We start from the raw sequence: 18,567 nt of genomic DNA, 5'->3' as shown, positions 1-18,567 counted from the left end.
TTTATTTGATCGGGCATACATATATATATAATGCTGGATGGATATTAATAACACTGGAGTTATACTCGAGAGAATTTCGCAGCGAAAAGTTCGAATACCACGCAGTGAAACTGGACTGCCGAAGCTGGCAATGTGCGTGGGTAACCATTCAACCGTGGCTCGGGGCAACCTGGACTGGTGCATGACCGGCGGTCTACCCGAGTCTAGACTTGGACGCGAATGTGCTTGGTCATCGGCGGCTGGACGGAGGGTGTTCAGCGCCTAACAGTAACTTTCTCTCTCTTTCGTCCGCGGCATATCGACGTAACAGTACCTCCTTCTCGTTTCTTCCTCTCCTCTCTTCCGTATTTACGTACATAGTATCATCACGTGCGCGCATAACGTCGCGGCGACGGAATAATACCACTTATTAGCCCGCTACTATTTGCTGCTGATTCACTTGATGAGCGGCATCCTCAGTCGACACGTCCCATTGTGGTTCCAATCATTTGCCTTTCCGCGGCGGCTAAGATGCAAGGCGAGGCCTCGACGATAATTCTCTTTTTCGGCTTCCCTTCGATTTTACTCTCCGACGAACTGACTTTATAAACAAATAACAGAAAGAGAAAAAAAATACGCATCTCTCGCTGGGTACTTTTAATTCTTCCTTACTTATATCTATCGTAAATGGAATCTCGCGTTCAAAGAAATTATATTTAAAATATTGAAATTTATTCTAAATATATCAGACTATTGTTAATTATTTGTAAGTAACAGATAGCTGAAATATAATACAATTATGCATTATTCATTTGATGATGCTGATTATTCCTTCATAGTGTCGCAATAGTGATCTAAGTCGATGTAAGGTGCTCCTTTTTTTTAGAACTCTTTGTGAACATGAAACCGACTGTAAAACGTACGATAATTGACAATAAGAGCAGGCACCGTAAGTCACTCGCAAATTAAATTAAGTGCGACTCTAAAATCATGACACGGCGCAAACAATCAGCGTTCATTCATTATCGGTAGTCAGGAAAGCACCGAATCACTGTCTTCCACGGAAATCCAGAACTACTAGATGCAATCTACCGCACATAATAACTCGTCACTCCTCTCTTTCTCTCTTTCAACCGTTTTAATGTCAGTTTTCACTTCTATATTAAGCTTCCTGCTAGTATTAAGCTACTAATCATTGCTCTTTTCTATTTGATAAGTGACAAAGTAATATTTCAATTCTTTAATACATTTTGTAACTGTGTAATATAACACAACGATGAATGAAAGCTTCTTATAAAAATGTACGATACCTACTGCAACAATTTTTTATTTTTAAAAACGAACAGAGATAGAATTGTATCGTTGACTGCAAAATAATATCTTTCAAGAATATGTTTTCTTTCTTTTTTTTAAATATATTTATCAATTTCTATGAAATATTACTAGAGTAAATCATGAGGATTACATTATTGAGGAGCATTTTCCTGTTTATCTCAATTACACAAGTTGGAAATTAAATATATCCAAGGAGCAAATATACTATATTTTAATAAATGTAACGATGATGAGATTAGTAAAAATATTATTCAAATATTTCCTGCTCTTTTTCTCTCTTTCTCCTCTTTCTTTTTATCTTCTCTTATCTTTTTCTTAAGCGCGATATATCAGAAATTTATGATTTCTCAGCAAGATACCTTGACGAGATTTCGTATCGATGTGCGGATTGTTTCTTTGTCCAACCGGATGTTCCGGTATCAGTAACAGCCCACATCGTCGATCTACTCTTTATTCTCGACCGATGATGTATTAGACGACGTAAAATGTTTTAGTACATCTACAATGCTCGACGGACGGGGCGATCCATCGTCAATGAACATCGGGATTACATGGCTAAATGAGATTCTAGCGGCAGAATCAAAGAGGCAGCAGGTGGTCAGGGCCACAGCCATCTTTCCCCGCAGAATATACCTTACTCCTTAGCCCATAGCCTCTAAAGTTACTATCGTTCTTCCGCCATATTGATGAAGAATCATTTTGGAAATAATTCTTAAGAAAATGGTAATAATTTTGCTTATAAATCATGTGGGGAAATTTAACTTTTAAAAATTTCTAAATATAAATTCGAAAATTGTATATAGATTTAATATATAATACTTTATAAAATACTTTATTAAAAAATCTGTCACATTTTAGAAAATTCTTTCTTACGATTTATCTTATAAGATAATAAAATTTACATATTAAAATTAGTATTTATCTATTTATAAATTAATAATATAGAAGAAAATTGCGTTTAAAAATATTAAGATAAAAAAGTATATAAATTATATATTATTTAAATCGATAAAAAACAACTGTGCAAAGTAATTTTGAACAGCAACTAAACTTGTATATCGGTTTAACGAAGTCTAAACCACAACTTGACAGATGCAATACACATGGAAAGTATAATCGAGGATTTCAATTAACTAGTAATGCTATGAGATAATTAATAAAAATCTTGTACGCCAACTGTGCGGAGCAAATATACGTGCGTGCATAAAAGAGAATTAAAAATTCGCGAGCATAAATTGGAAGTTTATCAACGCCAGACGGATTAATAAATGAAGAGTAACATGCATAAACCGATTATGAAGAAAGTGCATCCGTGCCTGAAGAAAAAGGACACTGCAGGACAGACCAAGTAGACAGCCTCTTCCAAGGGGCCAGCCTAGTCATCATTAATATTATACCGCAGCGGCGCTCATCGCGGGCGTCAGATCTATGCCGACCTCTTTCTGTCCGTGTCCGATACAAGATGCACAGCCCGGATCGAAGGCCAGAGGCATCAAAAGCTTCGCCTTCCTCCTCCGTACGTTCGCCACAGACTGGACCTACGCCACGACGTGCCACTTATCGGCCGTAGATTCGTTATACCCTCTAGATCACACAATTTTGAATTGATGGACGTGCCGACCGCACAATTTTCGAGATATCGAGTTCGTATAACTGCCACTCAAACGCGCATATCCGCTTGTGTGATTTCACGTCGCTATAAACTACCTCCAACAAGAGTGTGGTAAATAATTCTTTTCGCGTAAATGGAACAACTTTTCGTATCGCGTATTAATCTGACAGCTTGGACGAGAGCTCATGAACAAGATTAGAGGAAACTCGGTAACGGTATTGATAGCGAACGATCGGCGTTCAGTTAATGCAATGCGATTGTTGGTAATTCTGTGTGAGAATATTAAATCGAATGACGGTTAATATAAAATGTATCGAACGTGCCTATGCATACCTAATGCCCTTTTCGATTTCCCGCATCAAAGTAGCGATGTACCTTCACAGGAACCCCCTCGTGATTGAAGCGATCTCATCAGTCATAGGAGACACGAATCCATCGAGGTGAATGTCCCATTATGAAAGTGTACATTGTTTGCGCAAAAGACCCGTTTAGTTGAACCCCTTCTTCGTTTAGAGATTGCATTAAATCCAAAATATACCTACCTAATATTAAAGAGACATTTCCATTGTCAAGGCTTTCCTAGGAGGATATTGCCAAGCGACATTTGTAGGATTAATATTAATTTAAAGTGTATTTCAAAAAAAAAAAAAAAAAAAAAATGAAAAGAAATAATGCAAAAGCAAGGAAAATATAAAATATTGTTGACTATATCGCGAAGAGAGAACGCATTTGATCTATCGCTAATACGAGAGTTAAAGGTTCTTATTTTTATACACGGCACACAATCCCGGCAGCTAATGAATGCCTCGTGTCAGGCTGGAATGTTAATCGGCTAGAATTCATCAATCACTACTACGAAGAAAATATGGAACGATGTAATTTACGAAAACTAATCAGATAACTGCGCGTTATAAGAGTCGGGATAGGATAGATATAACTCATAATTGACATAATTAGCATATTGCAAAAAGCAACGAGGAGATATTGTTTCCCCCCCTCCCCCCGCCTTTCGTAGCATCTATCTCGCGTAATCGATATAGGCCCGGCTTTCTCTCCAGCCGATGAAATTGATGATTAACTCCCGGAATACATCCGACGTTTCGAGCGCGCGAAAAACTGTTTCTGCACTCGCGTTATCTTAATCATTCCGAGCGATTATCTCGTCTCGTAAATTGAATATTACATACGTAGTGCATACGGGAGAGGGGGGGGGGGGGAGGGAAGGGGAGAAGAGGAGGAGGTAGGACGTCAAGGAAAAAACTAATCGTTTCTTTATACGAAACGAGATAGGAAGGAACACAAGTTGTGCTGACATGCATACTTTCCCGACCGATTCCTCCCCCTCGTCGCTCGCCCGATTGGCCGGGGAAATGAGGGGAACGTCGCTTAAAGTGGTGCGGAATCCACGGAATCGGGTCAATAAGTTTCGTAAGACGGCTGCGTGACGGAGAAAATACGGATACAATGCGCGCTGTGGGAGAGAGAAAAGTGAGCAGAGCTATATTGTCCGCGGTTTCCTCGGCTGCAACCGCCGCCGCCGCCGCCGCCGTCGGCTGGCGGGTTGGCAGGCAGGCAGGCAGGCAGCCTGGCTGACTGGCTGACGGTCTGCGCGCACCCTCTCCCTACGTATGTCACACAAATCATTAATCTTGCTATGTTTTCTCGCACATTCGAATGTGGATTTAGACTCGGAGACGAGACTCGGCGCGTGAGGATCTCTCTCTGGAAACGTACGTAAACGCGCGTCCAACCGTATCTACCGCGCACGACCGTTTGTCTCCGTCCAAACCGCCAGGTTCTTGAATCAGAATCGCGAGAGCAGAACCCGACGACGTGAACGTCCGGCCAACATCGCGATCCGAACGATAATATTCCCCGCGTGCGTGAAGTACGTCTTGCGTGTACGCAGGTATATCGGATATCCCGATACCCCGACGGCGATGCTTCCTGCAGAGTGTACATGTAAGCGTGATTGGATCGCTTCCATGTACGTCACGTTATTAGTGAATCAGAAGTTACTCAAATAACAGACGTCAATTAAAGGAACGATTTGCTACGTAGAATTGAATGCGTTGTACGTAGGACTAATTTTAATATCTATCAATTATTGTAATAAAATTCTTATTCCTTGTTCACAAAATTTTATAAACTTTTTTATAGGAATCAGTAGGTACTAACAGTAATATTTTTTTATACGCGAAAACGAGTTTTGCTTACAATTAGATTTCTTGTTCTTACAACTCGAGTTTTGAAAATTTTACTTTGGATTATTATCTATGAAAGTATTTATATTCGAGAGCTTCTTATGCCTTTTCAAATATATGTTAATCACGATCGAATCACCTGCATTAAGCCATTAATAAAATGATTGATTGAAATAAGCTGTGAAAAACATGGGATTAAATTAATCATGGTACGTTATTAGCGTAATTGAAGTTGCTGTACCATAATAGACATTTAAAGTAAGAATTAAGATACATTCGAATTAAACGCATTATAAGTTTTCCATACTAATCTAACATTCGACGTATTTTAAACGGATAGTAAATTTGTTTCGCGGGGAAAGCTAAATATGATTACACAACTAATCAATACAGATACCTTACGTACATATTTTCTATTTGTTTTATATATTTTTACATACCATTCTGTACGCGATTTATCTTTTTAGAAATAGAGATAACGATAAAATGAAAAATTAGATATAACACGACATATTCTCCAGAACAATAGTAAATTATATCTCTGTAATATTTTTATATTTGACATTTTGCATAATATTATTTTTAACTAATCTTTGTGCTATGTTTTCGTAAAATTTTCATTGATTAATACTTAAGCAGTTTTCAATTTTGATCGGAAAATTCTTTCAACATTATTTTTCTTGCAAATCATTGGAGACTAAAAAATATGTGTTTTTTTTTAAAGAAAACTGTACATACATATTATGTATAATTTACTGTTATTGTATAAAAATGTAAACATATTTAAAGTATAGGCTATGACGTAGAAAATTTTTAATGGAAACTTTTAACGAAGCACCAGTTAAGAATCGCTGATTTATACGAGGCGGTAGCGTTTTTCCCCATCGTGTTATTATGAAACTAATCTTTTTTTTATCCACTAGATTATGCTACGAGTGAAAAGTGGGCAGTCCACTCGATTGGTAATTACACCTGTGTATGCACTTCATTAGCACTTATGAGTAGTTGCGTAACGACGACTGGCATGTCATTTTAATATGAACACGATCAGAGATTAATGGATTTGCCACAGCCTTTACAGAAAGATTCAAGAAATCGTGCATCCGCATCTGATAGATGTCCATTCAATGAACGGCTACATTGTAAAGAAATAAGACATTAAAAATATACATATGCATATATACACACACGCACAATATACAGAAAATACGTGCCATTCTCTTTAGATTGGAATTATTAAACGATATTCATACATGTAGCGTATTCATCAGAAAATCGCATAATTAAAGTATGTAACTTAACTACTTATAGTCTTGTTAAAAATTTATATAACTTTGCTGATAAGGTATTTTGATATAATTCTAAATTAACGCACACACACACGTTAATTATATTTAAATCACCTTTTTTATATGGAAAGTATATTTAAATTCAAACATACATTTTTATATATGTGTAAATAAAATTCAAAGCTAATAATTGCTTCATTGAGCTGTAAAAAAATATAAAAATGTATATAGAGATAATATTAATTTTTATGAAAAGCATATAAACATAACATACAAAATAATATATAAAAATTTTTTTAAATGTAAATATCTAATATAAAAAAAATATTTGAAATTAATTTAATGAATCTTTCTCGTGTATCAAAATTATTAATCAAATTTTGCTGAATAACACGTTTTTACTCGCACGCTGTGAAATAAGTTACCTATTTAATTTAACGGCGCTAAACTTTACATTTTACATAAATATTGATTGCGTAAATAGAATGTGAATCTACCTGTACAAAGTACGAGGAGAATGTGCAGCTTAATGCGATGTGTTGGTGAACTTATATGCAACAGGTCACGTTAGACGTAGTAGTTTATCATCGACAGTATACCAATATACATACATGCAACCAAGTCCATGGGCGTAATGACGTTCATTAATTCTTTTTCGTATTTGTTATTTTTTTGTCACTCATGTACAATATGCACGAGTGAATTCAAAGTTAAATATCCCTAGTGACTTAATTATATTCATCCAATTATGCAGTCATGTAGGTCATATCTCCACGCGACACGCATATTATGTATATCCATAAAATTTTCTTACAATCCTCATTTAGTTTATATAATATTATAAATTCCATTATAGCCCTAAGTTATCGTGCGTGCTTTAAATCATTACATATAAAAGTTTGAGAATATAAAAATACTGATAATAATGATATTGATATTTATCAGGAAACATATCGGAAAATATATTCAGTATTTAAATATTTGATATAATCAAATTAGTAGTACAATGTTGTATGATATGTATATGGATTCATATCTATATATAATTTAATTGATACACTCATTCAAAGATCACTGTTGCTTTGTATGCACCACACAAACCTCTCTAGAACCGAATTTGTCGCCTCTTATCAAACAAATTCGGATCTACAGGGTAGATGTAGAGCATTAACTGGGCTTTCTCTTGTACGGCACATCGTTCATCTATCGTTTGTTCTCTTATCTGTTAAAAATGCTTAACGTACGTGCCGGTCTTAACTTCTTTGTCCGCCCAGTATGTGATCTTCAGACATCAGGTACCATTTAGGAACCTGAAAATATTTCCCTATTAATATCAGTTTTTGTAGTTTTAATTGTAAATACATTTATGTGCATAACTTTATTCGTTTCTGTTATGTCTAGCTTGTCACGTGCTATGTTACTATTAAACGTTTTAGCAATCAATTACATCCTTCATCGCTGTGTCACAACGTAATTTTTTATATAAACATGCATATTTTTATTTTTATTTTTTTTAAATAATTTATGTATTAGACCGCGAATATAATGTATATATTTATAAGAAATGATTGTTAAAATTACAAAATTTATCATTAATCTCAAATTGTAATATACACGCAAGCTTACAAAGTGCTTAGTCATACGAAAATAGCTTGGGCCTTTGCTCAAGAAAGCGAGACAAAATTCATTTTTATCAACTCTGTGTAAACTTTAATATCTCGATGCGATAGAAATATCAAATCAACAAAACTGCTTGCAATTAGTGTTGTACCTAATATTTTTTTTTAATATAATTAACTTGTAAAAATTATTTAAAAGTATTACAAAGTATATTAATACGAGTCTATAATTATCAGAGAAAGTAAATTTCTCTTCATACATATACGATATATACATGCTATTATTTAGTTCTTCAATTGTAATTAAAAACGCATTGCTTTTTTCTTGTCATTTATATATTATCATTCTTAGTTTTTTAATGATTGATATTATTGCTGACATGATATTTTTTATGCAAGATTTTGCATAAAATTGTTGATTGTTGTCCTTTATTATCCGTATAAATATAAAATTGATCTTTGTCATTTGATATCATAGTCTTAATTTGTATTAAAGAAAATCTTGCGAAAAAAAAGAAAAATAAAAAATTCTATATTCATATAAATTATGTAAATCAGATAATAGCTCACGCAGAAGTGTTTGCAATCTTTACTTTGTGCGTAATATCTGCAACATATGTATATAGATGGATGATTGTTTCGTAACGCCTTTTACTTGTCAAAGACCTGCCCTAACAAATAATGTGCTATCGAGAGGCACAAACATTGGAGCCATTTCTTTCTTTAAGTATTTAGATACGCTGTTATAGATAAACTTTGTTATGTCACTTGACACGCTTCGTAAGTGAATATCGTACTGGGTTATCTCGGTGACAATGATCACATTACACCTGCACTACCGATGATGATTGATGCTCGTCCCTGGATCGAAACCACCTGAGCGTTAACGGCTCAAGGATGACACAGCTGAATGTAGCAAGGTCGCATTCTCCTTGGTTTTCTTCTTCTCCTTCTTCTTCTTCTTCTTCGTCTTCTTAGCGGTACAGCTCCTTTTATTCCTGTACGCGTGTCGATGTACCTTTCATTTCCAGGTTACTTGGTCATGTTGCTGATCGTCTACATGCAAATAATATATGAAAAAGTTATATAAATATTTTTATCACAATAATATTCATACTACAAGAAAGATGTAAAATATATTTCACAAATAATATGTTTTGACGATAATATATCGTATATTAGATAAATAGAAATATTTGCTTTAAAATATCTATACGGCTTAGCAAAAGATACAAAGTAAAGGGCAACCATCACAGAGAAAACATGTGTCAATATTTGTATTAAATTAGTTTTCTTTTGTAAGGGATACTTTAGACGACACTTTAGACGATTTTGAGTTATTAGAAATATTAGACTAGTCCCTCGTTAAACGAGGTGCTGATATTAATCCTTTTAAACGATTGCTTCTTCAGATCTTGATCCGGATTAAGGAGAAAATCTGAAAGCCCTGACTTACTCAAGATATTTTGTATTTTTCTTGTAAAAGAGCTAATTTAACTGTTGACATAGAAATTGTATCTTTTAAGAATCAAATTATTATTATGTGATGCATGATGATCTTTCTCAAATAATGTTTTTAAACGGGATGTAATAAAAATTTGTAATAAAGATTTGTAATAAAATAGAAAAAAATAGAGAAATTTAAAACAACAATAATCTTATTATATTCTCAAACTTTTCTTATTTTTTTTTATAATATTTGACATGGAGAAAAATTATAATATATATTATTTAATACATAAATAAGTTATATATGGTATAAAATTAGTATAAAAAATAAATGAAATAAAAAATATTTTAATTTAAATATAGAATAGTTCTTTGGAATTATAAATTTACATTGTCAGCTCGTCATCTTATCGACATCATGACTATACTTAAGTTAGTAAGCAGTATAGTTTAAATTAAATTTGATATTGAGTAAATTGTGTTTTTATAAAATATATAATTATTGAGTAATATTTTTAAAATCTTTTTTATAAAGAATTAAAAATTTAGATATTTTATTTTTATAAATAGACGTAATAATGATATCATTTTTTAATTTGTATCTTCATCTCGCAACTGACTTTACCGACATGTAATACGAGAATACTGAAATTCCCTAGATAAAAGCTGTTTTTTTTTGTTATCTTGTATTGATTTTTTTAAAACTATATATTTTTACAAGTTTCTTTAGGAATTAGTTTGTTGATCGAATAAATGTTTAAAATTGTTTATATTTACCTTCTTTCGAATATAATCGATTATTTTCAGAGCTGACAAGTGTGAATTACATCCCTAAGGATAAGTCGTAGAAAAGGCCATTGTTAGGTGGGGATGATTATTGGCAATAAGATGAAAGAGTATACGGGTTTCGTAGACAAGCCTTCCTTCTATCGACCCAAGCACTTTATCCGCCCCTAGGACGCCATTACTGAATATCATCTACAATATTTACTTACGTTTATACGTCGTCAAAAAAGCCGCTCTTATCTAGTTTCTATCTCGTTCACTGTGCATAATTTACCATACTATTATTAAGAACTACTATTTCGAATTACTGTTTTTGCTTATTACAATAGTTTCTAGCTAAATTAAATCAATTATAATCAATTCAATTTTTTTCAAGAGACTTGTTAACATATATATGTAATATTGTGTACAATATTTCACATACATTATAATATAATTATAAAAAAATTTTGTTACGTTTGTAACGTAGCAGATTGCAAAAATTAAAAAAATAAGAATGTACTTTGTTTCATTAAAAGTATTAAACTAACAAACGCAATCTGCTGATTATTTCTCTTTTTTAAATATATAAACACATAAGCTATTTTATAAATTAGATTATTTGTAATTTTGTGGCAAACATATTTCATGACAATACTTTTTATTAGTATAATAATGAGCTGTAATAATAAAGTAGAATAACGTATTCTCCTGTAATTAGACATTAATTTTAAGCACTCTATTATTATGAGTAAAAATTCAAGCTTTACCTCGTATGTAAAACGTCGTAATAGAGGAACGATGTTAGATGTAAAATAAGCAGATGTTTATTCGTAGATGCAAAAAGTAACTACGTTGCTGGTCATCGTAGCTGCTGTAAAAACATATAAATAAAATAAATTAGAAAAATTGAGAACAACCATGAATTTTGAGTGGTCTAGTTTATACGGAAAAAAGTTATTTACCTACAATGTATGTGCGAATAGTGGCTCGCGAATGCGTTTTAATAGGAGGAGCATTTCGTGGCATTTCGTTGCATGATACTCTCCAACACAAGGAGAATCTCCAGCTTGTTTCATGGCCGGACAGAACGTCATGGCTGAAGCAACGAATAAACCAATAAACGGGGCAACCATCTGCTTGCCAGCCGGCATCTTTCCCTTTCCTCTCGCTTCCCTGGTCGTCCCGCGACTTCATTCTTCTCCCCTCGTGTGTTTCTCCCCCTTCGTTCTCTCCTCTCCCCTTCAGCACCATTTTATGCGATCCTGAAATGAAATCCATGTGAGGGCTCACAGCATCCGTGTGGAACTCGCACGGCTTTTATGCCGTGATAATAAGCGAATCCACCTACAATGACGAGTGTTTATCAGAGCAACTCGATATAGTTGAGCCGAAGAACAATTTAGGCAATAAATACTATTTCTTATTAAATGCCATAAATGTATAATTAATACAAAAATTTGTAAACAATACTTATATTATAACGTATATATTTAAAAAACAATAAATATTTTAATCCTTTATTTAGGTAGATAAATAAAAATCAAGATTATATTTATTTACCGTGTTTAGTAAAAAATATTCATGTTACATATTTATTAAAAGCTATTGATTTTAATATATAATTACAATTACAAAATAACATTATGATGAAATACTATTGTATTATGTAAAAATAAAGTTGAAAGAAATAACAGTGTGTACGTAAAGGGCAGTATGTAGTTTAGTCTTTTACATAAAAAATCTCCAAGACAAAAACTTCAAAGAAGTTAAGAATACGCACAGCAGGTCGGCTTCGAAACCGAAGGTCAAATAGGTCGCCATTATCCGAAGCCTATTACCTACAACGGACCGTGATACCTGCTGCAATACTAAGAAAAGAAAAACGTTGAGAATGGACGCCCTCCGTGTATAGAGAAATTTCAAATAACACGGCAACTGAATAGAGTCAAGAATGTGAATTTTTGTTTTATATATTCACAGTTTTATTTTGCAATAAACTGCGTTCAGAGTATTTAATAACAATTAATCGGAATATATATTATTTAATATACACCTAAATTTTTAAATATGTTTGATACAAGTTGTAGATTATATTATATTTATAGGTAAAACTTTTTTTCGTAGAATTATATGGTAAACTTTAATGATATCATTATGATAATCTGGCGTCGCCTATAAAGGATTAACAAGACCTTGTCGTATCTCCCATGCACAAATTACACAGCATGACGTCATTTCTTGCGGAAATGTGTTAATTTATGACACCGGTACTTTAATTCAACCGCGCCAAGAATTACTAAATTGAACGGTACGTTAATAGGCTTATAGTAGAAAATTATCAAGTGTCATCAAAAATTATATAATGAGTATCAGAAGCATAATTTTATTTAAATTATATCAATAAAATAAGTAATTGTGAAATAATTTCCAAAGATCTTACGAAGCATCCCAAGCGCGCAAATTTTTTTTATTTACATGTTAAATTATATGAATAAAACCTCTCGTTTTAATATAAATTTAATGAATTATTATATTGTAAAATTATTTGGTTAACTGGAGAAGGACAACACAAGATGCAAGTACACGTGTTTGCCACGTGCTGTTTGGTAACATCCCCATTAAATATATAGCAATCACGGTGTGACCGTACTTCTCGCAAGACGAACCAACATCGATCACTTGGCACTTTCGTCGTGTCACGCTACCTCTTGTTTTCATTCACGTGCCGCTTCACGGTTACATTCAATATATATTAAGCATATATCGACAAAAAATTTCTTCATTTCTTAAGACAAGTTTTTCGCGGATTTTTTCGAAATAAATGCAGCATGAAAAATAGATGAAAAATTTCAGATAAAATTATCACAATGAATTGAAAGATTTCAACTGTTCTATACTGCAATTATGTATTATATTATTTGCTTTAACGATCGTTTAAAAATGATTGAAAAAAATACAAATTCCAATCTTTTTGGTAAGATACTCAACAAGTTTAGAGTTTAGATGTGTGGAATGTGGACGCTGTGGGTCCTTGATTGGATTCACAGCCGGTTTGTTCTCATGTACACATGCTCACTTCAAATTTTATAGCTTTTGTGGAGAACTGTGGGGAAGAGAGCTCATTAAGTGGATGCATTCACCAGATGCTTCCCGAAGAAGTGCAAATAAAATGTATAGTAATTTTGTTTGGAAAAAACATTTTACGTAGAAAAAATTTTGTTTAGAATTTTTGTTACATTTTTTTAGTTATGAATTCTCTTTCTCTCTCTCTCTCTCTCTAATATAAAAAAAAAATGTTAAGTATTATTAAATTAAATAAATATATACTATTGAATGAACATTATGTTTGTTAAATTAATATGATAATTAGTCTGTGTTTATATTTAAAAGATTGCAGAATATGAAAATCACAACTGAATTAATAATTGCTCCAACGGTACTTCCAAGGATAACCATACACAGACTCTAAATGAACCTAATATCATATACGGGCAGCAGTTCCTCTCCTTCTTCAAAAAAGATTACATTAGTTTTATCAAAACTCATTGATTTTATTTACAGACGAAAGTTGTTTTTACTCGCGAAAATAGAGCACGAAGCTTCTCACATGGATCCGTCGAAAATTTCACAAACGTCGCGATTTACGAAAGATTTTCGTTGTACAATTACACAATACGTACTACCTCGCGAGTTGAACGAAATGAACTGAAATGGAATCGTGGTGTACGGGTGAGGAACACAGTGCAAATCGATCGGCATCCCGCCAGATTGCGAGAGGCTATACGGGAATCGCGAAATCCGCCACCGTCGGCGCCACCGCGGCGGTGCCTTATACATGCCCAAATGTAACTCGTCGGCTATCGACATCATGTTTAATATCTATTTTCCTCTTCCGAATACGTCAATACATCGGTCTGGACGCGCTATGTAAAATGAAAGATCAAACACCGTTCCGTAGTCTCATGCAATTGAGATTAAACTGAGGAGAAACGTATTTTAATTGTATTTTTGCTTGCTTTGAATATTCTTAGAAATTACGAAATAGACAAATTAATTTAGATTCTTTGTCCAAATGAAATCATTTTTTAAACAATATTACGTTACTCGTATAGAAAACTATAATTTATACATAATTAATACAATGCTATGCATTTTCTATCATATATAAAGAAATTAAGATGTTTAATTAAAATAAGAGAATTCTTTTAGAAAGTATAGAATTTTTATAGAAAGTATAGAATTTTGCTCAGTGTAAATTTGTTGCTATAAATAAAGCCAGACTTTTGCTATTTATCACTTGGAGCAACAATAAATTTGTCTGATTTTGCACGCTGCAATAATATTTTATACATATTAACAAAATATATTCTTCTGCAACAAAAAAGATTTTCTCTCACATATCTTTTTGAGAAAGTGTGTTAGACGAATAATACTCGCTATCATATAAAGTATCGTGAATTGTGGCAGATCATTTTTACACTCCTCTGTAGCCATTTTCTCTTCTGATAAAAATAGACTAGTGTCAAGGACATGTAGAATGCCGATATGAGATATGTACATCGAAATCTTTTCTGTCTCGTGCACGTTTTTAGCACCAGTTAAATTATATCTCCATCAAAGAAAGAAGCAAAGAAGCAAAATGTTTCATCCTTCCTACAGATTTTTAGACCGAGCTATTAGCAAGCAATTCTTTAGATTAACGCGTCACTAAATATTACCTTTCTCAAATAGCAATGAATGAATTTCAACGGAAAAAAAAAACAAGAATGCAAACTCACCAATAATTATGCGAATATATCCTTAACACAGCACTAATTTTGCGTTGATACACTGGTTTAATCACACGAATCAATTATTTTTCGACGAGCGTGCAAGCGTCCACAGAAGGACGAATCTCCGAGTTGGGGATGAAATTGTGCGCACCGAATCGACGCTGGGCGTCGCCATCATAGGGATGGAATACGATAAGGTGGTGAATTCAGGGATGGAATGGAGGGGAGGATTCGAAAGTCGAGCAAGGAGCCTCGTGTCCGACCGCTGCTACGGCGACCTGCAGACTGTTCTGTAGAGCGACCTCGGCGCTCCTCGGTTACGAACAGTCATTAACATAAATTGTCTTCGGTGACAGTTACCACCCCACCACTCCTCCATCGCGTATTGGACAAAATAAACTGGACACAACTGTAACACTACTGCGTAGATTTTTTAAAATTTTCTAGTTTTACTTTGTACATATAACGTACATTTATCAATATTCCGAAAAATATTAATTAGTATTTTTTTTTTGCATATTCAATATGTAAAATACAATAGTTTCTGGCACAGTGCATTTTTTTAATTATTCCATATCAGTATCTTTTTCTTGTTTACGCAGTATGCACAATAATTTCTGGTAGAGTGCATTTTTTTAATTATTTCAAGCAAATTCTAATAACGTTCAATCTTTTTTTGTATTTGTAAAAAATATTATATATACACATTATATTGTAAATGATAAAAAGAATTTTGTAAAACATATAATTATTTCTTAGTTTCGAAAAAGAGAGAAAGTAATATTTAATATAAACATATTTTTTATTTTAATAATGTTTGATTTGCATTAATATACGTACATATATTAAAATATATTTAAAATGTGTTTAAAATATATTTAAAAAAGTATATATGTATATACATAAGTTCTTTTCTCTTATAACATATTTTCTTTGGACAATAAGTAACTTTTTTAACTTGACTTTATGTCGCCACTGTATATTGTACATACGTCGAGTTTATTGTGTGTGAGTTGGGTTTATAGTATGTTTTAAAAAGAATGCATATACTGCGTGACGAAACTTTACCCTAGAGAATGCACAATACTATCCCAGAATGCTAGCACAAAATGCTATAGCTAAATGTTTCTTAATGCTAAATTGAACAATAGTGTGTTGCCATTAAAAAGTTATTTGTTTTCTCTTATAAGTTAAACTAGAAGACGCGTATCTATAATATAAAAGTAAGAATATTTATTTTTTTTTGCAAATAAGAAGCTGTAACTTTCATTTGACAAAAGTTACAGGATTATATGATCAATTATTTCAGGATTATTTGACATTTATATTTTGTAACTTTTGTATAACATAACTATTCGCGATATTAAATTAAACAATAATATAACTTTGAATTTATATAATTTTTAATCTGAAAATTATATTAACATTATAAAAAAAATTGTTTGTGAGGTTTTATTAAAACAGATAAAATTCAGTTCTTTACAAGTAACTGAACAAAATAAATATAATTTAATATAGAATAAATATTTATAAAAAAATTGTAATTATTTATCAAATTAATCTCAAAATAAATTACAACGCATAATTATAAGATATAAATATATTGCATAATTATAAACTATAAAAATTATTACATAATTATAAGGTATAAAAATGTTATCAAAATTTTAAAAAATTATGCATTTATTAAAACATATATATGTTATAACGCCTATGTAGAAAATGTTAAGGTTTAAGCAAAATGTTTTATGTAGCACTTTCACGAGACATACTATGATCTTTTTAAGCTCGTATATTTGATTCAAATTTAATGAAAGTTGAAAGCTTAACGATAAATACTCTTTGTTTCTTTCAGCGAGGGAAAAGTATCAAAGTTTCATAAAAATTTTCTGAAAATGTTAAAATTTCCTTTTATCTTCTTATTATGACGGATTATTATTGCATTAATATATTTTGAGCGTTTTCAATGCGAGCCAATATAATGTCATAATTTGTTTAAAAATTCAAACTTTTATTTCAGCAGAATTAATAAACTGTTTTGTTCAAATTCATTGTTGGTATTTCATTTACTATCTTTAAATAGAAAAGAAATCTATGTTGCAGATGAGTCATATTCTTCTTGCAATATCTTTATGTTATAGATTATATAGATACTAACTGTTTAAACATTGTCTTTACAATTGCATTTTTTGTGGCCACAATTATTCTAGTATAATTATAAAATTTTATATGCATAACAACACATGTGTAGTATCAACTAAAGTAACTTTAGGGAATCTTTTACTCCAATGATATATTATCGACGTTTGAGATATGCAAATAATTATTTCCACCAACAGATAAGTCAATCCTAATTATCAGATGAAGATTAAATTGGAGGATAAAATTATGAATTAGATAAAATTAGAAAAATACAGATAAATTAGTATACGCTAAGGATAATAATAATAATATCTTTTACCAGAAGCAGAATATAAAATATAAATTTAAAATCTTTATACTTCAGTTAAAGCTGAATATATATGATATGTGTTTGTGTGTGTGTGTGTGTATTATTGTATTAGTATAAAATGGTTTCAATAAAATACACACACATTATGATATAATTATTTCAATTTTTATATTAATTTATCGTTTACTTTATCTTTAAATATATACATTTCAAAATTGCTATGTGTATTCATATTAAAAAATATTCTTAAAATAAAATTTATAAATTGATAACAAGAAAGACTGGAAATAAATTGTTTTTTATATACTACAATATATTCATATAAATATATTATTATTTTTAAAACAGTTACTCCAATTTTTTGCTTGGAAAGTAGAAATATATATATTTAATTTTTAAATTTACTTTTTGGATGCTATTTTCAAAGGTAAAATGATCAAAATGTGTAATGTGAAAATTTTGTAATAAATATTTATGTATCTTATAGATATGTGTCTCTATAAAGATTGTAATAGTTATATTTTTCTAAATTAAATATATTTATATTCTTTCTGTAACATATATACATAAATAATAAGTAAATAATTTAAACATAATATATATACTTTTTTATATTTTTACAATTTTAATACACTTAACAACTAATTTATAAAATTACAATTTTCCACGCCAATGCTGTAACTGCAGGTAGTTGCAGTTCACGCGTGGCAAACTCCACCCTTTGTGAGTGGTAGGCTTAACCAGCAAAGGACCACCTCTCGTCACCATCAACCCCACTTCTTTTGGACACAATTTGATTCATGATGGCTGCGTTCGCTTGTATCACCATCTTCCATAAGGCTTACGAACCATTACAAGACTTGTCGACCGGTATTAAAAAGTAGTATCGACAGATTCTTACCGACTTTACAACTGACCATGTGTTACATCCTTACAATTGACCATGTGTTACAAGGCCCTTAAAGTATACTGTTCAGCTATTTATCACAGATGGCATAATCTCTAACTTGTAAATATAGAATCGTGACATCCGATGATCTAACTGAATTAATTTTTTAAAAGTGTGTTAATATTTTAATGATGATATA

The 18,567-nt window shown here is 31.9% G+C and overlaps 1 long non-coding RNA gene across 8 annotated transcripts; it reads right to left on the bottom strand.

Annotated features, from left to right (window-relative positions):
* Window positions 1-4,551: 4,551 nt before the first annotated feature.
* LOC140668708 (uncharacterized) lies at window positions 4,552-15,300 on the bottom strand. Of its 8 annotated transcripts, none has more exons than XR_012047222.1 (6): window positions 15,034-15,300; window positions 11,218-11,517; window positions 11,023-11,126; window positions 10,265-10,465; window positions 8,836-9,094; window positions 4,552-7,729 (listed from the first exon to the last, which is right to left on the bottom strand). It is a non-coding gene; the product is annotated as an uncharacterized lncRNA (long non-coding RNA). The 8 variants fall into 8 exon arrangements; XR_012047227.1 differs by having other exon boundaries at window positions 8,869-9,094; XR_012047220.1 differs by having other exon boundaries at window positions 4,552-9,094.
* Window positions 15,301-18,567: the final 3,267 nt, after the last annotated feature.

This window comes from Anoplolepis gracilipes, chromosome 8 (assembly GCF_047496725.1).
Source record: "Anoplolepis gracilipes chromosome 8, ASM4749672v1, whole genome shotgun sequence".
Classification (NCBI taxonomy): Eukaryota; Metazoa; Arthropoda; class Insecta; order Hymenoptera; family Formicidae; genus Anoplolepis; species Anoplolepis gracilipes.
Note: the sequence above shows the minus strand (reverse complement) of the source record. Positions and strands in the feature narration are given on the sequence as shown.